The sequence below is a fragment of the Rousettus aegyptiacus genome, unplaced genomic scaffold, assembly GCF_014176215.1.
Source record: "Rousettus aegyptiacus isolate mRouAeg1 unplaced genomic scaffold, mRouAeg1.p scaffold_m13_p_7, whole genome shotgun sequence".
In the NCBI taxonomy this organism is placed as follows: domain Eukaryota; kingdom Metazoa; phylum Chordata; class Mammalia; order Chiroptera; family Pteropodidae; genus Rousettus; species Rousettus aegyptiacus.
Genome location: NW_023416310.1, coordinates 7,767,665 through 7,794,075, shown reverse-complemented (window position 1 = coordinate 7,794,075; position 26,411 = coordinate 7,767,665). Strand labels below are relative to the sequence as shown.

Genomic DNA, 26,411 nt, shown 5'->3' with positions numbered 1-26,411 from the left:
ACGTTTGAAGAGCAAATGGTCAAGCAGGATTTTAATGAAGTCAGGTCATCTTTCCCCGTCTAGGTTGTAGCTTCTCACTTTTGTAGTATGTCTGTACAAATTGTAGATTCGCCAGTATCAGTCACTGGGTCTTCTCCATTTGCATGACTTCTCTTTGGTGTAGGTGAAATAAACGAGAAAACTTTCTCCTGGGAGGTTGGTTTTCCTCTTCTGAGATGAATCCCGTGTGTTTTGTTTTCTGCCACTATCCAGCCATTTCCAATTTCTTCTTTGGGTTCTTTCTCCCTAGTTTATAATGCCAATCCAATTTAGAACAGCAAATTTAATTAATATGATTTATCTTCCTTAAGATTAATAAAAACAAGAAGACCAAAGGCAATATTGAGCTCTCTGGCAGCTCATTCAGACTTCAAATATTGATCAAATCAATCTTTGTGCAATTTTATTGTTCATAAGAGATTCCGTTGGAGGCAAACTAGCATTCTGATTTTTTGCGAGATCATTTTAGAGATAACATGCTTGGTGTTAGGGTAAAGAGAGCAGTCTAATATAATACAGAGTCCAGGATCAGGTTCAGATAAGAGCGAACTTCACTATCAGCAAAGAACTGAGGTCACGTTACCAGATCAGAGTCTGGATTTATCGTTCAGGATAAAAACAGTGGAAAAAAGGCATTGGGAAGCATGTAGGCCTCATTTTATGGAATATTGAACTTTGGAAAACAATAGCGAACTTAGTGGGACTCTATAAAAATATTAAACTATTCATTTTTCAGGTATGTATTTAGAAATATGATCAAATCTATTCTCAAATGTTCTCTGTTTTGATTCATTTAACCATTTATAGAATCCTAAACCTATGGTATTGTGAAATTATTCAATAAATTATGTTAAAAGAGTTGAGTTTAGTGGAAAAAATCCTCCCGAATGATCAAACCTTATAATGAACTAAAAAATAAATTTCATATTTGTAAAATATTTAAGAAAAGTGAAATTATAAGTTATAAATATACACATGAATAGTTAATTGATCTTGCAAAGAAGATGAACTTCATGAGAATATAAACAATAAGAAAAATCATGAAGGCAAAGGCCGATATACTATATTAAAAGTTAAATCTTAAATACATTAGTATTTATATCATACAGAAAATAATTTGATGTCTCTTTTCGGTGAAGCATTTTATAAGACATTAAGAAAAGCACTAAAACTGAAAAAAAGAGTATATAAAGAAAAGTTATGAAAGGAGAAACACGAGTTGATAATAAGCACAAGTAAAAAAAAACAACAAAATTATTAGTTATTTTAGATGTAAATTTCTTATTTTTTAAATTAATTTTTTTTATAGTGACATTGGTTAACAAAATCCAGTAAGTTTCAGCTGTACATTTTAACAGCAAGGCATATATATATTTACACTGTGTGCTCACCTCCCACAGTTAGACTTCTTTCTGTATTTGACCCCCTTTACCTCTTCTACCTCCCTTCCCCCCCTTCCCTACCCCCTACCCTCTTGCAACCCACTAGTCTATAGTCTATGTCCATGAGTCTGTGTTTGTCCTGTTCATTTATTGCTTTTAAGTTTATATCCCACATATAAGGGGTATCATGTGATTTTCAACTTTTTCTGTCTGGCTTATTTCACTTAGCATGATTGTCTTGAGATCCATCCATGTTGTTGCAAATGGCAGTATTTCATCTCTTCTTACGGCTGGGTAATATTCCACTGTATATATGTACCACAGCTTCTTTAGCCAATCATTAGATGTAAATTTAAATGATATGCTATTTTTACTTATTTCATAGAAGGAACAAAAAAGCTCAATGATTTAAAAAGTGTAATAAGAGGAATATAATGTATATAATTGTTGTGCCATAAATCTTACAATCTTTTGATGAACGTATGTAGTAATATGGACTGAGCCTTAAAATATTCATATTGTTTTGTCTATAACCTTCATCTCAAGTGATATACTTCAGAGTGTCAATCAGAGATCCATAAAAATATACCTATATAGAAATTAAAAAGAATCTTATAAATAATATAAAAATTATTTATTAAAGTACACTTATACGATAGAGTATTTTGCAGCCATTACATTGTTTTCAAATAACATTTACTATTAAAGGAATATTTTAATTGTCAAAAAAATTAAAAGTAAAAGAAGTAGGTAGAAAGAAGTAAATTATAGAGTAAAAATAATATATAGTGCAAATCTGGGAGATATTAAAGAAACTGCATAAAAATATAGCAGAGCTCTAGGATTACATTCATATTTGTTACACAGGAAGGAATTATAAGTGAATGAGGGGTTTCATGAGTTAGGTTTAGCTGCGTAAACTTTATAACTTTAGGTCTAGAAAGATGTGTATAGAAACATCCTCTGCCAGACTTTAAGGTCTTATCTTTTAGTTAAATGCAGTGATAACTTTGAAATCAATGCTTTTTGGTTTTGTTTTATTTTGTGCATATATCTTAAACACTCAAGTTTTCTATGCTTCATACCCAAAGCTATATAACCAAGTGCAAATATAGTGAAGACAGGAGTAGAGCAGAATATTTTAGAAGCAGGCCAAAGATATAATGTCAAGATATCATGTTCAAGATGCTAGAGGAAGAAGCCAAAGCACGGTCAGGGTCTTAATCCAGGCTGTATACTGCTCAGATGGAGGCTCCCACTCCGAGTTAGAAAAGTGGGAAAATTAGTCTGATGTCAGATCTGGGATCAAATCCCAGGGGAGTGAAGTAGGAATCAAATAAAGGGTCTAGGCTAAATGGCAATGTAAGAGAGTCCTGTGGGTAATGATCTATGATAGTCTTATTTATTTATATTTTTAATGCCAAAGTCTGCACCTGGCTCACAGTAGAAATGCAGATAATTGAAAGGAACTGCTAAATTGAGCAATCAAAAAATGAACAGATTTGTTTATATTGTCATTTAAATGATCAGTCTAAGGCTTTGTTAAATGTTTTTATTGGGGCTTCTTAACAAACATAACTCATTTAAAGGATTCACTCTGTGGCTAAGGCAGTACTCAGAGGAAATTTACATACTGAAAAGCATTCATCTGGTTAACAGAAAAATGTTTAACTTTCAAATAGAGACAGGAAAGGAAAAGCAGGAAAATAAAAAAGAAAAACCCAAATGAAAAGTGTAAGAAAGAAATACATAAAAGTAAAAGAAAAAATAAATTAAAAATAGTAGGTTTTTCTCAATAAAATCAAAAGCCAGTTCTTTGATAAGACCAATAGCATAACTAAAAATTCACGAGTCTGAAATGAAAAAAATTATAAATGACATATTAATGATGAGAAAGGGAGTATACTTAAAAGTAGTGAAAAACAGTATTTTATATAATACCATACCAATATACCAAAAATATGAATAAAATCAATAGATTTTTAGAAAAATAATAACTATAAATTGACCCAAAAGTGAAAGCGAGTGAATATTATTCATCATGTTATGGTTCGATCAAATCTGAGACCCACGGAGCCAATTGAGATGAATCGTGAGCCTTTATTAGTGGGCCAGTGACTGAGTCTCTCATGAAGGGTCAGAGGAGATCAGTCCTAAACTCCCAAAAGAGGCAGTTTATGAAACCTAGAACCACACCCTGGTTAACCAGTAAGCAGATTACCACACTGTGGTTAACATCAAAACAAGTAAACAGATTACAGAATCAGAAGTTGTCTGTTAGCATATCTTTGAGCAGATGACCACACCCTGGTTAACAGAATCAGAAGTTAATCCTTAATGCTGGTTTACTGGAAAATTTTCCACCCTTAACAATCAATCATAAAAATTAAAATGTGTGTCAAAGGTCTATTAGAAATAATACTTTAAGCATTTCCATTTTTTTGGTCTTATAATAACATGTCTTTTAATTGAATTCAGTTAATTTAAGTTTATCTCATTATTCTTATGGGTATATATATACACACACACACAATATACATATTTCTAATGACTTATTTTCTATTTCTATCTAGTCAGTGTTTTTATTTTTTTTTACATGTTTAGTTAATACTTTTTAATTGAATTAATTATTTTCTTATTTTATTTTTTTCTCTGCTAGTTTTCGTCTCTGGATGATTATCCCTTATTTTTAACATCTATTGTTAACCAAGTCTATATTTTGTTGGTAACCCTGTAATCCTTTTGAAAAATATAAATTTAAATGTTACCTCCAGTTATTACCTCCAAATTTACATCCAACTATTTTTCAGTATTTTACATTATTTTGAATCTTTAATGCCTTACGTGGAATTATTTTAATGGTTTTATGTGGTTAATGTTTGTTTAGACTACATGCATATTTACTATTTTCTTTAGTGACCATTTTTTTCTTGGATGTCAAATCTTTTTTCTGAGATTTTTTTCCTCATCCTTTAGAAGCCCCATTAGCTGATACCATTTGGAGGTTAACAGTTTACTTTTTTGAATCGAAAATATTTTTATTTTGTTCTACTTTTTGAAAGATAGTTGTGCTTAGTATAAAAATTCTGCTTTGACAGTTACTAAAGCATTTTAATACATATTTAAGGGCTTTCTCACATGTCATCTACATGTCAATAAAATAATGCAAACTTTGCTTAAGTTTTATTATTTCAGATGGCATTACTTTGAAAATAGAAGTGCTGCCAAATGCAGAGATTTCAATTTTAAAGAGACAAAGCAACAAGTAAAAACCACTGATTCCACGTGCATATTAAAATAGTAAACTTTCATGTACAGATAACTACAAATAATTGCCTATCTTGTGAGATGGCAAATAAATAAATTGGTTTAGCAAACTCATTATATAATTCATTTGGGTTCAGACACTTGTTCAATATTTATTGAGAATCTATTAGAAGTGAAATTGTATAAAATAGCTAAAATATAAAGTCTAGAATATGCCCTTGGGTAATCAAGAACAGCCAGAATAATTATTTATCATCATATGAATACTAAAATGAATTTTATTTTATTCTTTGTAAGTTCTAGAAACAATCACAAAGCTAGTTCCCAGAAAAATGAATATTTAATGGCATAACTAACAGTTTAAGATCCTACGACAACAAAGAAATGAAGAAGTCATTATTTTATTTTTTGCAGAACGATTTCACCAGGGGACATTTTGGATTGCAGGCAAATATTTTGCTGTGTTAAAGTGCAGATAATATAAAGAGCAGATTTTCATTGATGATTTCCCAGCCCAGGAAACTATTTACCCTGTAATTTAAGCAAGTGAATTCACATTCTGAGTGTTAGTTTCCTCATCAGAAATATTTTTTAAAAAATTATGATTGTAAATATCTAAGTATATGCTAGTGATTACATTGTCATTTATAAATGTTAGTATTTTATGTTTTTTTACAAATTTTTCTTATGACAGCTTCGAACATAAAAAAGCTGAAAAATTTCAATGAATAATCATATATCCACTGCTTATATTCAACAATTTTTACTATGTGCCTAACACACATGTACATATATGTTTATACATATGTATATATGTATGTATACTTAGATACACATACATATATATATACATATATATGTGCATCCTAAAGCAAGTTGCAGATATCATGATGATTCATCATTCTGTATTTCAGCATAGTTGCTCAAGAATAAAGATATTATTATACCATAATACTATTATCTCGTTCATGGAATTAACATAATTACATGACATTATTCAATAATTTTTTAAAAACGAGTATCCAATTAAAGTTTATGCTTTTTATTGAGTCATATATCTCTTTTGTCTCTTTTAATTTATCATGGTTTCAATTTTTCTTGTAGAATGTAGTTGTCCACTAGAATGTCCCATTTTTCTGGATTTTCCTTATGTTGACTAATTTGTTTTTTTTTATCACTATATTGTCTGTAAATTGGACATTATGCCTAAAGGTTTTAGGGTACAGGTTAAATATTTTGGCGATAATATTTCAAAGCCAGTGTTTTGTACTTTACATTACATCATTTCAGGGAGCGCACAGAGTCTCACTGTGCTGTTATCAAAGATGCTGAGTGTGATTTCTTGGTTAGTGGGGTTATTATCATATTGGTTATTACCATATCATAATATCTCTCCATTGTTCAAAAACATTTTCCCTTTTGTAAATAGTATGTATTCTGCAGTATAATGGTTTGACACCATGCAAATATTCTGTTCCCCAACATTGCAGCTAACGATTATAACATTTGCTCATGATTCTTGTTGGAATCGAATAGTTATTAAACATGGCAAAATAGTAGTTGATTGATTTTATTGATTTGATTTCCTTCTTTATCTAGTCGACATTCTCTTTTCCAGAAGACCTTTACAGTTGGAGATAAACTGCAGATTCTCCTATGAAGATAGGATAAACACTCATAATGCTTTCCCTTCACCTACTAATTCTCTGAGTCAGGAGTTGGTGTAAACGTTATATGCAATGAAGACAGGTTTGTTTTTTATCGTTTCAATCACTCTCTCTCTCTTCTCTTTACAGGTATCATTGTGCTCATCACGCGCCTTCTCCAGCCCTTCCTCATCGTCACAGTGAACTCTGATTCCCCGTCTTCTCTAACGACCGGCCTCGAGGTAAGTCCCACCAACAGGTGGGGATATTGGCGGAGGAGAGGACAGAGGGAATAATGCCGGAGTACAGGACAGAGGGAACCGTGAAGCCGGGGCGCGCCTCCGCCCTACTCTGCCTCTTCCGACAGAAGCGGCCTCTCCTGCGACCCCCGCTCCCGCTGGCCCTCTCCTCTCTCGGTGGTCCAGCTTATACGACCCCGACACCTCCGTTTAGTTTTCACTCCTGCTTGTCCTCCTGGCCTGGGGCTGATAAAATAACATCCCTGCATGTGTGGCTCTTGAGTTGTCTTACGTTCTAGGTTCTTTCAGTGGAAAGTACCAAGAAAGATACTTTTAAAGATCATGTGTTTGTACTGATATTCCCAGTTCAAGTTCACCTTACACGCCTTTCTTAACATTTTTAATTTTATATTTCATTTATAGTCTCATATACTGAAAATTTGATTCCTAATAGTAGGACTATATTGTCTAAATTTCTCTCTATATTTTTATTTCCTGGGCAACCTCAATCTGCAAAACATAAAAACAGTTTTAACATAAAAAATACTGATATTTCTACCAACAGAAATAGAATTACTGATAATCATTTATGATTTTTAAGTGATTTTAGTCTTAAAATGTATCCTATGAAGAATGTAGAGTTTAGAGTTCTGTTTTCAAAATCACTTGAAATGCAGATTTTATTTGCGAGTGTTGTTACTAGTTTGCTGCACTATTATATATTTGATATACATTTGTTTATAATTATTTTCATTTTTTGGGTTTGCATTTTCTTCTCTTTGAGTAAGTTTTATTTCCTGAGTATTTAAAGCATTGATGTGGCCCCCGTTCCCTAGTCTGCCAAAGCTGCAGCCCACAGAGCTTCATTGACTCGGGACGAGAGGGGTTCCGTGTGTGCTTTCCTCCTTGGTCTCAGCGTCTGACTTGTTCACATGAACAGAATTCTTTTATTTCTTGTATCATCAGTCCATCCTTTATAAGGGTATTCTTAATAGCATATTGGGAATTTTCATAATTGTATTACAGGAGACTTTTGGGATCTCTATCCATCAAATTGCCAGAATGGGGACTCTCAGGGCTGTGCATATTTACCTCTGATTTCAAAGTCTGGGAGAAACTGTTTGCTGCTTACCAACTGGGTAAGTTCAGCCAGTATCTTAGTAAATATTTGTTGAATGAAGAAGTGAGTTGTCCCCTCTCTAATACTATATATTTTTTTAAATTAAAAAGTACAAGTCTTCTCAAAAGTAATGCTATTGACATTTCGGGTTGAATAATTCTTTGTTACTATGGTTACCTTTCGTATTACAGGATGTTTAGTAGCATACCTGGCCTCTCATTACTAGATGCCAGCAGTCCTAGTCGTGGAATTCAAAGATGTCTCTAGATATTGTCAGTTGTCCCTTGGGGAAAAATTACTCCCAGATAAGAACCACTAATATTAAACCGTATGAGAAGGCATTTTGTTATTCATTGCTAACAATATTTTGAATATCAGATATTTAGCCAATATGGTTGATGCTTGTGGTGAGAATGAAATTACTTGCAATTTATTCTTGAATCGATTCTTTCCTTGACAGTTCATTAAGGGGTAGCTCTGCCAGAGAAAGGTACCCCTCTAAATCCCTTAGAAGTGAGCACAACAGGACAGTGGGCACTTTCCTCTGTGTGGCACTAATCAAAGCTGATGATTTAGGGAGCTGTCCCGCCCCGCGTCCATCGAGTCTTCCCATGCTTTGCATTCTTTTCTGACAGTCGGCGCCCCCACTCCATGTCTGTTTCTCACACGAGTTGACCAAGGCATCGATTTTCATAAAAACTTGAGTAAGTGGTTGGACCAATCATGTGGCAGGGATTTATTGGGCCTAATAATAAAAGAAATGAAATCTTTTGCTGGGGAAAGGCCGATGAGCCTCATTAATGAGGTTTCTATAGTCATCAATACAGGTTTTACTTTTTCTACCAAAATATTCGCTGTCTTCCTCCACTTCATGTATTACTGTTTCTATTAGCTGACATTTTAAACCCATCAATTATTTAAGGGCAAGGGAAACATTGTTAATGTGTCAAAAATAAAGACTTTGGGAAAGATGTTCCATTAGAGAAGAGCCGAGGAGAAATGAGTTCACACAGACAGGAGCGCCTGCCTCTCAGACTGGCTAGCAAAGCACTTGTCTGTGTTTCAACCAACGAACTTCTTATTGAGAGTAAATTTTGCACTTGGGGATTCCAGTGAGACACAGGGCACACCTCGGCAGTGTCTTGTCACCAGGATGACCAAATTAGGGCACTTTTGAGAGTGAAAGGGACACTATGAGTAAATGCACTAAATAACAGGTGTCACTGGGACCTGTCCCAGGTAAACCATGAGGATTTGGCTCCAAATTTTATCAAAAAATTGGGGAGATAAGCCACCTAATTGACCAGATTTGTGTGACATTGTACTTAGATGTAGAATGGATGAAGCATTCTGACATCTCGAGGACAGGCAGAAGGGGGCTAAATTCCTATGTGCTGGAAGTGGGGGGAATGGGAGAGGAGGAGCTACAATCTGTGAAATGCTCTCTCATAGGAACGATTAGCATTGTCTGAGTACCAACCGTGCGTTATCCTTGTGAAATGGAGCGTGGTCCCATATAGCGCCTTTCAGAATTCTCATAACTTTACGGTGGAGGCAATTTCATATAAGTCGAATGCTGGAACTAAGTGATACGCTGCTGAGATTGTCATAGATCAGTTCAATTCAAAGCTATTTATTGAGCATGTGGCATGTGTCAGCTGCCATGATCAGGACTCAGGGATAAAGAGAGTACCTCTCTCCAGGACGGTTACCATCTGCGGGAGGAGCCTCTCGCCCAGTGAATGTTCTCTTTATGGAGATTTTAGAATATGTCTTGGTAAAGGGAGTGATTATTATTCTTACTGGATTTTAAAGACCTAAGGAAAGTGAGTTTTTTTAACCTGCTTTCTGAAACTGGAATGTTTTTACAAGCTAGGGATACGAGAGTATCCGCAGCCGCTACGTAATGGCAGCCCTGGGTAAATACATATGGCATCATCCCTGTATTATTTCATTTAATCTTGATAACATCATCAAACATGCGTTATCACTCACTTTACAGATGAGAAGACTGTGATTTTAAATGGCAGTGACAATTTCGAATCACAGGATAAAGTAACTATAAGCTGAGCTCAGGTAAAACATTTCCCCTGAGCTCTCTCTGACACCAATTCTGGCTCTGTCCTGGGTGACGGACAGTATAGTGGCAGGGGAAGCATTCCTGGAGGTGAGCAATGCCAACCGAAACATAGGATCGCTTCTGGTCACAGATAGTGCATGTTGATGTTCCCTTGCTTTATATGTTATTAAATGTAATAAGTTATATGCATTTTTAGATAACATTGGGGGAGGGATGTTTAGACAAACTAGAGAGACTAGACTGAGTCTTTCTGTGATGTGAGGCAGACAAGAACCTGCATAATCCTGTTTATTTTGAGTATCCCGGGGGATACATTCTACCATAGTCTTTCACTTTTAGTAACATGTATGATGTTATAATGTCTTAGAATTGAAGGAATAGGGGAATACTGTGTAGTCTCTATTTCTAACACCAACACTGTAAAACTATACTGTGATACAGGCATACGATGCTGATGACACAGGGATTCATGAAGAAGGGAGAGGCTTGCGAGTAATTTATCAAAGATGCTTTACATGACCTAATGATAGCAAATGACTTACTGGCCTAGGCAGGAAAAGTGAAATGGCAAAGGAAAGAGACAAGATGGCAAGCACGAGAAGTAGTTAAATTCTCCTTAGAAAGAATTTTGGTGGCTTTAGCACCTTGAGTAAAGAAAGGAAAAGAGTGAAACATTTATCCTGTCTTTCCTATGTAAACTACATCACTGGGCAACCAAATAGTAGATAAAGAGAAATTTCTCTCTATACTTTTTCCAGAGAATGCATGAACTAATGCCGTAATTAGTGGACCAGATGTTGCATATCAATGACTGCTAACATCGGTGGAGGAGATACATTACTTATATTCCTCCTGATGGGAGAAAATACTGCTATCTATGGAGGAGTTTTACCATAAAATAGATACTGATTCTGAATAAGTCTTTGGGTCCAAATAGTAATTTACCAAAAAAATCAGGGAAGAGAGGAAAATGTTAAACTAACTGTAGGGAATCAGAAAAATCTGGACAGACGATTTTATAAGATAAGTACATTGGTCTGATCCAAAGATAAATTACAAGAAAGAGAATGAAAATGATGGAAGAGAAACTTATAATTAAAGAGATTTAAAAGTTCTATCACCCAACCATGTGAATCTAAATTAGATCTTTTTTCAAGCAAACTATAAAATTCATGACATTTAAGAGACAAATATTGGAACACTGAGATTATTTGATAATATTAAAAAACTGTTAATATTTTGTAGTATGATAATGGTATTGTGGTTATGCTACATAGTAATTCTTTTCTTTTAGAGAGACAATCTGAAATATTTAATACTGAAATGACAGGATATTTAGAATGTGCTTCATACCAATAAGAAGAGGTAGAAGGGGGTAAAGAGATGAAAAAAACAACAAGATTTATAATTAATATGGACACTGTTTGTGATGCCTTGAAATTCATATGCTGAAGTCCTAACTTCTGAAGTGACGTTATTAGGATATGGGACCTTTAAGAAGCAGTTAGGTTATGGGGATGAAACACTCATGAAGGGGATTAGTGACTTAAAAGTACAGATACAAGAGAGCTTTTGAGAAACACATGTTTGTTGTTTAAGCCACTCAGTCTATGGTAAGGTGTCATAGTAGCTCAAACTGTCTAAGACAGTAATTATCAGGGCTGGTGATGGGTACATGGGAGGTGTCATACAACACAGTCTTGCATTCTGTATACTTTTTATATGCTTAAAGTTTCCCAGAGTAAAATATTATGAAAAGTAATAAAGTTGTCTGACAAAAGGTAACAGTTCGGCTTCAGTGGTACTGAAAACAGTTTTCTGACTAATTCTAAGGGTTAGCATCTCATTGGAATAGAAAATCTGAGAAACTACCCTACAGACCTCTACTATGAAAAAAAATGTAAATTTTCATAAGAACAGTTGGCAAATGGGTTTTGCAATTTGAGGCTGGACAGAAGTGTTATGATTTATATGAGGCTTTTACCCTTTATATTTTCTTATTTTATATTAATGAATCTTCTAAATATAATTTGTTACTAAGAATGTTTGTAACAAATCTCAGTTGTTCTAGAATCCAAGGAAATAGACAAAATTTAGTCTACAACCAGGCAATGATTTTATGAAATTATGAGAACTTGGGTGGGGATTGAAGGCAGATAGGAACAATGAAAAATTGCATGGATGGAGGTGTTCCGATCCCAACGTCCCATTTTATTTACGATTAACAAGTTCAACATGACTGAGGGAAGAGTACAAACAACGCAGAAAGTTAACTGGGACTGAATTCGCCCATTCAGGCTGGCAAGCGACAGTTCACAGAGGCTTATTCAATAATGTGTCTGTCGAGGATCTAAGAAGAAAGGGCATCCTGGGTTATGTCCCACACCATCACGCTTTGTGCATCCATGAGTTCTCACTTTTGTCAATTTTCTGCATAAATTGCATCATTTTTTCCCTCTTCGATGGAGAATAAGAAGAATAATTGATTCAAAGTCATGCATTTCTTTTCATCATCTCCCCTCACCCCCCCCCCCCCCCCCAATGCTGCCCCTCCGTCCTGCTTCTGCTACATAGTATTGACATACAGGTTTAGAGGATGTTACATCTGGAAGAGTTCTCAGAGCACATCTAGTGTACCTCCTTGTTTTTTTTCAGAGAGGTGCTATGTCTCAGGATGGTGGTTGTAGGTGCAGGTGCAGGTGTGGGGAGGGGCGGCCTGTCTAGTTATTGCAGAGCTGTTACCAGGACCTTATTCTCCAGATTTTCAGCAATGTACTCTCCTCCCTGGACTTTTGCACATATTGAGTGTTATTCTTACCTTTTTTTTCTAGATTCCTAGTGATAATACATAATGTCCTATAAATTCTGTGGTCCGAGATACTATTAATGTGGTCATTTATAAAAGGAAAGAGGATTTGTCATTTCCATTGGCACCCCCTTGCTTACACGGTTGATGTGGGCCTCTGCATCTTCTGCCCTTGACGACCTCTTGTTATTTAGGATTTTATATTTCTAAGAAAAATAGAGGTATAAATATTTGTTAATAAGTATACTTGAATTGTTAATTCTCGTGGAGCAATTATGATTCTCTTTTATGAAAATCTCAACCTCAAACCGGAAGATGGTAATGTTCCCATCGCTGAGAAACGAGCCATTTTCTTATGAGTCTCTAACGAAACAAATAGCATAGCATTTGGAACAAAAATTTTTCTTAGAGCCAATTAATGCCATGTCCAAGATTTGTTTCCTTCGCTGGAGCTTCTGGGCAGATGGATCGGGCAAAGACAAGCTACTTGGCATCCTTTTATCTGACTCTTTGACATATTTTTTGGTTCAGGGATTATCCTCTTAGGTTTACACTTGAATATCAATGGTCGGAGTTGACTAAAATATAAATGAACAAACTCTCTCGGTATAACAGATGCATCTATAAACCAGCTGTGACAGGCGCTGGCTAAGGGGAGTGTCGCATCGTGGCAGACGACACATGTTCTAGCACAAATGGTCTGTGCTTAACTCCCGACCCACAGCTATGCAACCTTAAAAGCTTACTTATCTAGCCCATGCTCCACTTTCCTCACTTGTAAAAAGGAGATAATAGCACTTACTTCACAGCGTTTTAGCAGGTCGTTATGAGAATTAAACGAGTGAACACGTAGGAAGCCCTTAGAATAGACCCTAGTGCATAATAACCAGCCAGTATTAGTCGTTATTAAATACCTGATCTCGTCAAACCTGCTCTAAACCATCCTTTGCTACAGGTCCTCTCTTGATTACTTTCTTCCATATCCATTTCTTTTCTCTGGTGCTATGGAGAGATCAGGTGTTTTGAAACTGACGGTCCCGACAATTTCATTATAGAACTTCTTTAAGCCTTTCTTTCATGCCGACAACACGTGGCTCAATAGCACCCGCCTATCACAGTTGCTTTGAGGATTGAGTGAGATGATGGAGGGAGCGTTGGGAAGAGGGCTGGAGAGTAGGTTTCGGTCACTAGGAACAGTCCTCCCGCCTACCTTATTGCTTCTGGAGTATCGGTTTTCCACTCCTAATGCTTCGTCCCGCTGCGCAACTTGGTCACTCCACATTCAGTGTTTGTTTTGTCCACTCCATTCTTTGTGGGCTTCCGAGGCGTGGACCAAGTTCCCTTCCTTTGAGGGCTGATAAAGCGCAAGGAACTGATTTCGTTAATTCAGTCACCATTCGACAAATATTGATCGAATGGCAACTGTGTGCCAGGCACTATGAAAGAGAGACATGAGCTTCCATTGCACTTAGAATAAAATTCAAATTTCTTAGGAAAAAAAAAATCGAAATTTTCAATGACCTGAACTCTGCCTACCTTGCCAATGAAGTTCTCCTTTGGGTCCTAGAACACAAGTTCTCAGGCCAGGTGGGCCCTCAGAGCAGACCACGCTTCTTCCCATTTTTATGGCTTCTCGTCTTTCAGGTTTATGTGTCTCTTCCTTGGAGATGTTTTCCCTGATGCTCTGCCTATTTTCCATTATCGCCTCAAGTTTATTACCTTCCAAACCCTCATTATGGTCTGCAATTACAGGATTATTTGTTTACTTGCTTATACTCTATGTCCTCTCAGGCTGTAAACTCTAAAAGGGAAGAAATAATATGCAGGATCTGTGTTATCTAGCACACAGTATGTGCAATAAATGAATATTGGTTGCATAAATGCATTTTTTTAAGTATCAATGAAAAAAACAGTAACTAAGGATAGTCAGAATTAACTTGTGCCACAGGCATAGGGCACGGGGGCAAATTTACAGGTACTTGCTTGGCATCCTCTTTCCCCATGAGGATCCTCCCGTCTCCATACGGCTGAGTCCCCTTACTCTCTGCTCCCGGTCACTGGGTATATATGTGTAGCAGGGCTTTTCCTTTAGCAAGGACAAAAGGCTCAGGATAAAATATTTTGTTTCCTCACTCAGTGTTTGCTTCTGACGGTCACACCAATTTGTATGGACACTTGATCAACAAAGAACAGGACCTCTCTTCTTCCCAGAGCATTTTAACAACTCCGTTTAGTACTGGGCTTTCTTATTGCTTGAGGCTCCACCCTCTCATCATATCAAGCATACTAAACTGCATTCGTACCCCACATTTAATGTGATATTTTTACTGCAAAATATATTTTTAAAGATTTTTCTGATTTTGCTTTGAAATTTTTGTCTGTGACCATTTGATTTTTGATTGGCTAGTAAAAAAAAGATGTGGGATCTATTAATCCAGAGCTTCTGCAGCCTTATGAAGGAGCCATATCAATATATATTCACACATGTGAACATTAAATCAGTGCTGTCGAACTTACTATTTTTGGACACTACTCCAGAAATAATTTTAATAATGTTTAATTAAATTCAGTTCTTAAAACCCAATTGGCTTTATTGTGTAGGGTTTCTAAATTTATTAATTAGAGGATGTTACTGGAAGGCAGTGTGTTGTCTCACTTAGGGGAATAAACTGCTTTATGAGCTAACAGGCTTGCCATTATCACAGGGATCCATGCTGGCTTTCTGGAATATTCTGCGTCCTTGGACTCTGAACCACATAGCATACGTCAGAGCGCCTCAGGGATCCTAAGCTGGAGTATCAGTTCTCAATGCTGAGAAAATATAGAAATTTGGTTGATATGATGAACTTTGGTTATAGGTCGACAACGTTGATTTCGACAACTGAGTCCATTTATTTTCTTGCCTCATTGGACATTCAGGCTCAAATTGAACTCTATCATAGAGTCTGAAGTAATTTCATCGTCAGACTATATTCTGTCAAAATGCTTACGGCTCCCTTTCCTCCTTAGAATGAAACTATTTGGGTAATAGAGTTCATTTTGGTGAATACTGTATCTATTGTGAAGGAATGAGTTTACAGGAATTTATGCTAACTCTAAGAGAGGTGAGTGCCAGGCATTGGGAAACCTTATGAAGGTGGCCGAGTAGAATTAGAGGGATTTTATCTGTATTTGGGGATTGTAGAGGTTGCAGATAAGAGCTTGATAAGTTAGAAGGAAACATAATCCTATGGAACTAGAGAATGGAATAAAAAAAAAGCAGAGACACTTTCTCTCTCTCTCAGACCTGCTTCTCTGCTGACCGGTGCTCTCCATGACTTAGTGGAGATGCTGGGAGATGCCTGATTCACAGCTTTGAGCTTTTATAGCTTTTCTGTTCCAGATACTGGACCACACTGGGATCAGAATGTCTACCTACCGTTCCAAATGCCTAGTAGAGAGGCTGGATCTGTCCAGGTTGTATAAAGTGACTACTCTCAACCTAATTAACTATGGACGTGAGGATGGAATTGTCCATGACTTGATTGCAAGCAGCCCACTTGCAAAGAATGGAGTAGACAGTTCCCAGGGAATAGGGTGTCTTTGATTCACAGCCTAGGAGAACTCCTTAAAAGATGTCCAGTACTCTATCCATTTTAAGTTGTAAGAATAACAGAGGGAGAATTTACATTCTATGAAAACACACACACACACACACACACACACACACACACATTTCATTTTAAACAAATCTTAGGCAGAAACACAGAAAACCAAAGGAAAAGATAAGTAAATCTATATTTTGCCTGGGTATTAAAACTACTCCTCAAATTAACAATAATCTTAGCCTGTCTTTATCAAATATCCACCATTTGCATGCCTTTGGGCGTTCTCAGCCTTAGTTGTATTTTACCACAGATAAGACCGTGAAGCAGGATTGACCCCTTAGGGAGACTTGCAGATAGAGGTGGCTAAATCATTTCCCTAAAGGATCACCACTGGTGTCTGAGAAGTACTCAGAGCCCCACAGCCCCCAAAGAAGAGGATCCAAACATGCCAGCGCCTGCCAAATTGATACTGAACAAAGTCGCCTCCTAGTCATTGAAAATTAGATGAGGGGAAAGAATCTCACGCAGCCTGCCCCGGTGCCCTAAGCTCTGTGGTCACCGCCATGTTGGCTCTTTCCCCGTCTTATTCACTCCATCTATCTTCCAATATTTCTGAAATCTGTGGTCACTTCTTCACCTAAATAGTCTTTATCCTTTCTTGACAGAGTTACTAAAAAAACTAGTCTTTTAAGTTGTTCATTCTTTAGTGAGCAGACATTCATAAAGTACATTCGTTATGGGTTGCCCCTGGCAACGTGGAAATTGAAAGAAGAGGCTCTACCAGACTCTTCTCTGATTGAATTGAGCACATTTTCATCATTATGATTATTGCTGATTTCCTGCTAAGGAGAGGGTTGTGGAGAGAGCTTTGGGCTAAGGCTCAGCCTGATTGGAAGCTTTATTCTTTGGTCGGATTTATTTTTGATAGAAGTCAATAGTTGTTATTACTTCCTGGTGGCTCTTGTGGTTTCTGCCAGCGTCTTAGAGTCGTGTGTGCACGCCTGTGCACGTGCATGCTTGCTTTGGGTTGATATTAGGGTATGGTGAGTTTCTTTTACCAAATATCTGAAATATTTGTTTTGCTTACTTTCACCGACTTGCTTTCCTTGACAAGGACTTCTCAAGTATAATCGGATCAAAGATAAATCACAGAAGTTTTGTGATATTTTACAAGATCAGGGTGAAAGTTAATGGAAAATGGAAAACTATCATTCGACGATCAGCTTATAACTGGTTTGAAAAATGAGGCAATTAGGCTGAGTATTTCTGAGCTTCTGCCTCTCACCTGTTACGCTCATCTTCAGGTGCACACGGCTCTCCTTCCCTTCCTTCTCTCCCGTTTGAAGAGAGTCCCCTTGCCTGTTCTGGGGCATGCTCCAGCAGGACTTGCCTCTACCTAATAAAGCTCCACCTGACAAACTATACAAATATGACAATATACACACCTGATAATAGAAAAGCAAAATATACAAATATGACCATGTACACACCTTATAAAAAAAAGCGAAAAAGTTCACTAATCTCTGCAGCTCAGTGCCCTGCCCACGCTCCTCTCTTTCCTCCTCTCGCGGGCAGCTCCTCCCCTCCTCCTGTCCATCCTCAGCTCGCTTTCGTCCAGCTCTTGTGTCCTCACGGCCTGGTTAAAACCCCAAGCCAAGGTCAACAGTAACTTCCGCTTTGCCAAAAGAGACTTTTTTGTCTCTAAACTTCTTGTCCTCAGTGCTGTCCTTCATGCTTTCAACCACTCCCATAATGCAAACCTCACTCCTCCTCGACTTGGGGTCCCACCCACTTTGGGTTTGTCCCTGCTGTTTGTCTCACAGGAGTAACCTCTTGCGTGACTTCCTCCTCGCCGCTCTGTTCTTCATTCAATGTCTCCCAGATCTCTGTCTTCAGTCTACATCTCTCTTCTGAAGACCAATCACGTGTCCAACTCTGGGCTTCTGGGCTTTCCAAGCCGGATGCCCCATGCATGGGTCTCTCAAATCGGCATGGCTGGCCTGGCCTTGTCCCGCCACAGGTCACCCCGATCAGACCTGCTCCTCTTCCCGTGTTCCCTAGTTCAGCTTGCATCCAGGCATCCGGTCCAGAAACCTCAGAGTTGCCATGACTTCTTCATGCTCGCCCCAAACATTGGTTAAGGTATCACGTTTTACCTTTCAAAGCCTCCGTGACTCATCCGAGCTCTCAGTTATGCCTCGCCTAGATTATAGAAAAAAATGCCAAGCAGTCTCATTTCATCGATTTCAGTCTTCGCCTTTATATCCATCCAACTGCGCTGAAGCAAAGATAATCTTTCTGAAATACAAATGTGGCGATGCCAATTCCTTGCTTAAAATTCTTCAAAAGCTCTCAGTCATGCAGAGTGAAGTTATGCTCTTTGGCATGATACACGCAGCCTTAATCTGGCTTTTGCTTATTTATGTCTCCAGTTCCATTTCCCGCGAAGCCCCCCACTCTCAGCTATATGCTCTGTGGCTTGAGAAAAGCCTTTTTTTTTTTTTTTTCTTATCCCCAACTTTCCGATCCATAAGTTTCATTTCCTCTCACAGATTTGCCAATAGTGGAGTAGCAACTCTGATTCCTTCTAATGTAATCAGTCTATAATTTGCTTCATTATGCAAATGTTTCTGCTTCTGACGTCCTTGCTTATTTTCACTTCCTGTTCTTGCCTGTGCTGTCTGGAAGGGCCCGGAACATCAACGGTGATGGACCAGGTGAGATCTAGGCCTGGAGCCTCGCCGCTCCCGTTCATCCCTTCTTCTGTCTGATCCTGTTTTATCATTTCAGTGGAACGAGAAGTGTGCTTCCCAGGTACATGTCAGTCCAAGCTCATGGTGGTTACGCCTTGTTAATTAGCACAGGTAAATATTGAGATTTCAGGCCAATGTTACTTTGTATGTACTGATCACTATGCATAGAATTTCTTCCCAGTTCCATGCCTTGTTTCTCCTGGTGAAGTCTCACGCCTGCTCCCAGAGCCTGCTCACATACCACCTCCTCTGTGCATCCCTCCCTCACACTCGCCCTTCTCAAGGACAGATGATGCCTTTCTCGAGGCTCACACAGTCCCACGTGCACCTCTCTAGCACTGCAGTTAACGTGCTGCACGAAGACCGCCCTCGTATTCATTTCTCTCTCTCCCACACTTGCCTGAAGCCTTCACGGCAGTCACTGAGTCTCAGTCATTGCCCTTCTCAGTGTCTAGCCCGGTGCCTGGCACGCAGCCGTTGCTCAGTAAATGTCCTCGAGATGAACAGTATATACCTACTTGGGAGAAAATCATGGAACCTATTTAGAAAAGCATTTCAAATAAAATTACAAGGCAGCAGAATGGATCAGAACCTTCGAAATCATCAGTGGGTGGTGGTTACTGTTCCCAATAAAAAACCCCAAACAGACATATGCGAATAAATGAGAGGAACCTCTGGAAGAGTCCACCGAAAACCATTTTGGTTTCCCAGGGTTGACTAGTCCTCGTAATGCAGATATAGATCTGATAATGAGCCCTGAGCAGAACAGACTTGCTCTTTCTAGAAGCCCCTCCCACTAGGGTTCCCTGGGCTCTTCAAGGGGAACACCGAGGCTTGGGTAACAAGTATTCCCCCGGCCATAACAATGTGGGGCATCCTGCAGTGGATCTGCCCCCCTCCATGACCCCACTGCTGGATTTATAGGATCTTTGGCTCCATTGCAATCTGTCCCCGATTCGGATGCAGGGTGGTCTTAGGCATTATATTTCCATCACTCTCCTTGTCACAAGAGTCCCTTTCAGTCCCAGGGCCCATGTGATGATGGGACGGCTGACTGCCCCAGCTGTGCCCTGCACAAAGCAGCTGCAAGGACGTGCCCCTCTCCTCGTCCGACAACCCCCAACACATTCGCCCTTTTGGGATTTCGTCCCTAGCTGTGCAGCCGACCTTGGGGCTCGCTCCTCTTTCATCAGTTTCAGTAGGTTTGGGGGGGGGGGGCTCAGGTTGGGAATGCTGAAAAGCCCGGTTCCCTCTGCCTTCCCAGTGCCAAAGCTGTTCCTATGTTTTGCTGATGACTGGACATGTCTCCAGATTCTCTACTCAAGGGTCAGACAAGGCAGGTTTCTGTTCAAACATCAGGATCCCTAATGGAGAGAGATTTGCTTTCAGGGCAGCGGCAGGCAGTCCCCGGAACTCCCCTGGCGAGCCTCACTTCCTCTCAGACTCATTTCTTATTCCTTCCAGGGCCAACCAATAAATGATCTCAAGTCTTGTGCACCACTTTGGGCTCACAACACAGTTGAATTTATCAAAGGAGATTTTAATTTTTGCCTTCTGAGGCCTCGAAAGCCTGTCAGTCTCAGCCTGGCCCAGGCCCCTCCATGCTGTAATTACCTCATTTACCCTGCTGTCTGCAATGCATCACAGACTGCCTTCATCCCTCAGAGAGTGTGCATATTTTGAGAAAATTACTCAGCATTTAAATGTCAGGATAGACATTTAAGCCCACACCCTCACAAATAATTATGTGAAGGACAGAACTGAGGCATCACTTGCCCATTCTGCAAGGGACCTTCGAGGCTGTGGAGTCCAACCCACGCCTTTCACAGGGGAAGAACAGAGAGGAGGCCGTGCCGGGCGACGTGGCTCCCCTCGGCGGCTCCCACTGACATCTCCCAAGGTCACGGCTAACCCAGAAAGCAATTATCCCGGACATCACACCCGCATAAAACCCTCCATTTCAGTTCGTTTTATTTTCAAAATTATCTTGCATCTCTTTTCTGCCAATATACAAAAAAAAGGGAAATGGATATTGATGAGTCTTGAGAAAATACTGGGATGCTTTCTGGGTCCCGACAGACCAGACGCCCTAGTTCGCTTCTTCCCAGTGGGAGACAGCAGGGCTTCGCACCCGGCTGGAAGCCCATCTGGAGGTGGGCCCTGCGGAGCAGCAGCCCGGCGCCCTCCGCTCAGAAAAGGCCTTCACTGTACTTCTGATGGACCGGGGGACCTGACTCAGTCGTGAGCGGTTTTCTGATTTGTGTTTGAGCGTGGCACTGGTGGCAGCAGCCTCGGCTGGAGGCTTTTAAAGGGCGAGGCGGCTGCAGGAAGAGACAGTGGGAATATCACCTTTCTAGTAGCTCATGCCAAGTGCAGTCATCCTTGACTCTCGTCTTTTTCTCATACTCCACATCCATTCTATATCAGAATCATGTTGCCTCCGCTTGTGAAATACGTCCAGAATTTAACCGTTTCTCACTACCTCCGTTTCTCTCTCTCATGTCCTAGCCCTGGCACTGACTGTCTGGGTTACCGCAATAATCTCCTAAACACTCTCTTTACTTTCACCTTTGTCCTAGAGTCTCTGCTCAGCAGAGCAGCTCGAGTAAGCCATTCAAAGCTAAGGACAGAGCTTGCTCCACTTCTCCGCAAAGCATCCCAAGGAAGCTCCACCTTACTCGGTCTGCAAGTCACTTGTAATAACTCTAAACACCACACATGATCTGCCATCTTCCTTTGCTCACTCTGAACTAACCACACTGGCTTCCTCGTTGTTCAACAAATGCACCCACCCTGCTCCTGCCTCAGGGCCTTCATATTCATCATTTTCTTTTCCTGGAGCACTCTTCACCTATGGATCCCCTCGGCTTGTCCTCCTTTTCAATATTTGCCCTGATGCCACCACCTCAGTGAGCCTTTTTTTCCAGGACTTATTTAAGTTGGCAGTCTTAAAAAATAAACCAATAAAAAATAAGCTGACATCCCTCTGGCTTCTTCTATTTCTCTTCCATATTTTATTTTTGTCCCTTTATCTGGACTTAACCCAGTGACAAGTAGAGAACAATGATTAATGCGTATTCATTAATGAATGGTTGAAAGGCTATCTGCGGGTGTATTGCAAATTTTGAAGGTGTACAATCACCCTCAAAATCAGGGATTTTATTATCACATTTTGAAGATGATACAGCTAAGAAAATCAAAATATTAACCTAAATAGAGGTACAAATAATAACTTATGTGTAATTCTGGGAAGGAATACATCATCGAGGTTTTGCAAGAGAGTGGGTGTGTTTTGAGTTCTGGTCCTCGGCCAGATGAGGAGAAGACAGGCTACTTTCAGTTGAGGTGGGGATAAGCTCGAATGAAGTACGTTTGGTCAGAGCAAATTTCCTGGGCTGAATGTACCTCACCGATATCGAGGACTCATACTGTCAGGCAGGAGTCTATGCTTTCTCATTACTCTTTCAAAAACTAACATTTGAAAATAAAAACTCTTGTCCATTGGGGAGATAGAACCAGCTCCTCAAATTATTGACCTTAAAACAGCTAAGTACTAGACTTGAGTTTTAGGAGACAGACCTCAGCCCATTATATACATAGATCTATTTCTCTAGCCATGAAAGAAAAATAAATGAACGAACAAATAAACAAACACACCGTCTTCTTCTTAAGAACAAGTAGTGGGTGTATGATATTCTCCAACATGAACTGGGGCTCTGGAGAGTCAGAGGGTGTGTTTCCTGAAATTCAAGATGTGATACATTTTAGGGAAGCTTCTCTTTCTTTAGGTCATTAAAAAAAAAAAAAAAGTATGACCAGTGTAGTCACTCACACTTTGGTATAAATGAGCTTATCTCTTTAGGGAGATTTGTACTGTAGACCTCATCTCCACTTACAGACTAAATGGATTTAGGTTTCAGCAGTCAAGTGAGGGCAAGGATAGTTGTTTTTATTCAAGAGTATGTTTCTATCTAGCTTTCATATTCCCCTTCCAAGTTTCTAGCAAGATTAAATGGTCTACTTTTATCCCAGGGATCAATAAACATGGATATTACTGTCAGGAGGGATCTCTAACACTTAGATATTTGATTTGCACTCTTATTGAATAACTTTAAACATCAAGTAGGAAGAAAACCTCGTGAAGAAGAACTTTTATAATTTCCAGTGTGTTGCACCGATCTGCTCCCTTCAAATAGGTCCAGAGTCCAAGGTATATGATATTCTCCAACATGAACTGGGACTCTGGAGAGTCAGAGGGTATGTTCCCTGAAATTCAAGATGTGAAGATCTATTATTCATCCTGCCTGGCATTTATTATTCAGAGAGCTGTGAAAATGCCAAAACACTGATTATACTCGCCTTCGTGTTTAATACTCTGCACTTTGTAAAGTTGTTAAAGATTGCATGTTTCTATTTTCATTAAATATTTATAATAGGGGATTTGTAGGAGAAACTTGAATCCAATAAGTTCTATCTTGTAAAAGGAAAAATGCTTGCTTATGGGCATGTCACTCTTCTGGAAGCTTCAATTTTCTCATCTGTGTAATGAGATTTTTGAAGCAGAGAACCCCAGTTTCTGAGCCAAGAAACAGAGCATAGATATGGATGCCTATCTTGGATGATGAGACGATTTGGAAATGCACTAGATGTTGAAATGTTGACATGTGAGTGACGAGTTAGTGGTTTAAAAGTACAGAGAATGTAGTGAAATAGTATTTGAAATTAGGTCTATTTTTTGTGTGTGTGAGCCTAGGAAGTATAGTTGTAATGATGCTAAGACTCCGCTAGAGATGAGAATTTCTGACTTTCAATCCAAAAGAAAGATGGGCATATTTAGGATATGAATGTGTTCTCTTCGAACACCAATTCCCCCTTTGTAGCCAGTTTATCTCTTTGAACTGTTAGTTGGCCAACTTGGCCAAAAAAAAAAAAAAAAAAAGTTTGTTTATCTGCAAAATGAAATGCTTATATTTTGTAATTCTAGGGAATGGCAAATAATTTCTAGAGGCTTTGTCTTATTATAGGATTTAGTACCTATATAATATTTATCATGTGCCAGAAGTTTTCAAATAATTTCACATTTGCTAACTATACTAACATATTTAATCACCATAACAACCTGATGAGCTGGGTGCTTTTATTAACTTTGTTTCATATATTTAAAAAAAAAAAAAAAGGAAGGAAGCATAGAGAGTTTAGTAACCTGGCCAAGCTTATGCTGCTAGTAAGAGGCAGGGGCCGGACGCAAAGGGAGGCAGTGCGGTTCACGGTCAATTGCCTATAACCGTCATACTCAGTTGCCTCTTCTTAGTAAGATCCGAGCTCCTTGAAAAGGTGTTTTTACTTTCTGCTATAAAAATATTTTGATTTTAGGTAAATTAAGGTCAGAAGGCTCTATCAAAATTCTGCTTATCCTTTTCTCTCTCTCCCATACTTCAATATTTCCTCCCAAGAAGCAAGATTTCAAATTTGATCTTAGAAGAAAATTAGTAAAATTAATAAACCTCTAAAGTTTGATAAAGAAGACAGAAGTCGCAATCTACCAAAATCATGAATCGGAGAGATGAAATAACTGTAGACTCTACAGATGTTAAAACAGAATTTTATTAAAAATATTTTATCTATACATTAGAAAACAGATGAAATGAATAAGTTATTTGAAAAAAACAAACTACCAAACTCACACAGGAAGAAATAGGTAACCTGAATCTATTAAGGAAATTCAATCTGTGGTTTAAATCTTCCCACAAAGGAAACTTCAGGTCCAGATGGTTTCACTGGTAAATTCTATGAACTATTTAAAAAAGAAATAATATTAATTCTACACAAATTGTTCCAGAAACTTGGAAAAGAGGAAATACTTTCTAATTCATTCTATCAGGCTGGCAGTACCTGAAACCCAAATGAGACAAAGCCATTTCAGGAAACGTCCCAATACAGACCAATATCCCTCATGAATACAGAAGCAGGTTCTAAACAAGATTTTAGCAATTCAAATCTAAAAGTACATAAAAATATAATACATTTTGATCAAATGTAATTTACCTCAAGAATGCAGCATTGATTTAATCTTCAAAAATCAAAATATATCATTTGACATATTAATACATATAAAAAATTGACAACAATTAACATGTGTTCATGATAATGACTCTTAACAAACTAGGAATAGCAGGGAACATTCTCGACCTAATTAATAAAGAACATCTTTGAAAGATCAGATACTTTCCCCCTAATGCAGGAATAACATGAGGATATTCACTTGTAATCAATTCTATTCAACATTAACCTGGAAACTCTAAAACAGTGCAATCAGGAAAGAAAAGTGAATAAAAGACATCTAGATTGAATGAAATAAGTAAAACTGTCTTTGTTTCTAAACTTAACATTGTCTGAGTGAAAATCTGATCGAGTCTACAAAAAAAAGACTAGAAGTAATGTAATTTTAGTAAACTTGCCAGATTTATAGTCAGTACAAAATTATTTGTATTTCTATATATCAGGAATTAACAATCTAAAATTGAAAGTTTTAAATGCAATTTGCTTTGTTACCAAGCTATATGAAATAATTACAGAAATATTTGACAAAAGGTGTGAGAGATTTGTGCACTAAAAAATACAAAAAAAAAAAGAGAAAAAATAAAGACCTAAATTAAAGACTACCTAAATACTTTGTTCAAAGGTCAGGTTTTATAGTGTTAAGATATCAGTTGTCTCCAAATTTATCTATAGATTCAAAGTAATTGAAATAAAAATTCTAGTTTGCTTTTTGTAGAAACTGAGAGAGTCACTACAAAATTCATATTGAAACGCAAAGAAATTAGAATAACCGAAATATTTCTGAAAACAAAACAAAAAAACAAAGCTAGAGAGTTAACATTACCTGACTTGAAGTCTTACTAAATCAAGTCATCAAAACAGTGTGCCGCTGGCATCAAGAGAGATAAGCCAATCAAAGGAACAGAATAGAGTCCAGAAACAGAAAAGAAAAACTGCTTTATGACAAAACTGCCAAGACAATTCAGTGGAGAATTGTTTGTCTTTTCAATAATGGTCCTGAATATCAAGATGCAAAAAAATGAACTTCAATCCATTCTTCTCGGGGTACACAAAAATTAACTCGAAATGAATCATAGACCTAAATGTAAAACCTAAGACTAGAATGCTTCTTTAAAAAAAAGGAAAAAAAAAATCTTTGTGATCTTGGGTTAGGCAAAGATTTCTCTCAAAAGAATGATCCATAAAAGAGAAACTTGATGAATTGGATTTCATCAGAATTAAAACACCTGCTTCTCAAAAAGAAATGGCTAAAAGAATGAAGATAATCCATAGTTGAAAGAAAATGTATTTGAAAAGTACATATCTGATGGAGGACTTGTATCTAGATAAAGATCTTTTAGAATTCAATAATAACAAAGCAAACAACCCAATAAAAAATTGGCGAACTATTTGAACAGGCACTTTACTATCAATGAAATAAGAATAGAAATAA

General features: G+C 38.0%; 1 long non-coding RNA gene across 1 annotated transcript in view; it reads left to right on the top strand.

Moving 5' to 3' along the window:
* The first annotated feature begins 6,484 nt into the window (after positions 1 to 6,484).
* Positions 6,485 to 26,411, top strand: part of LOC107515274 — a 120,892-nt gene continuing 100,965 nt past the window's right edge. The window contains exon 1 of the long non-coding RNA XR_001597977.2: positions 6,485 to 6,576. This is a non-coding gene — a long non-coding RNA (uncharacterized LOC107515274). The remainder of the gene's footprint in view (positions 6,577 to 26,411) is intronic.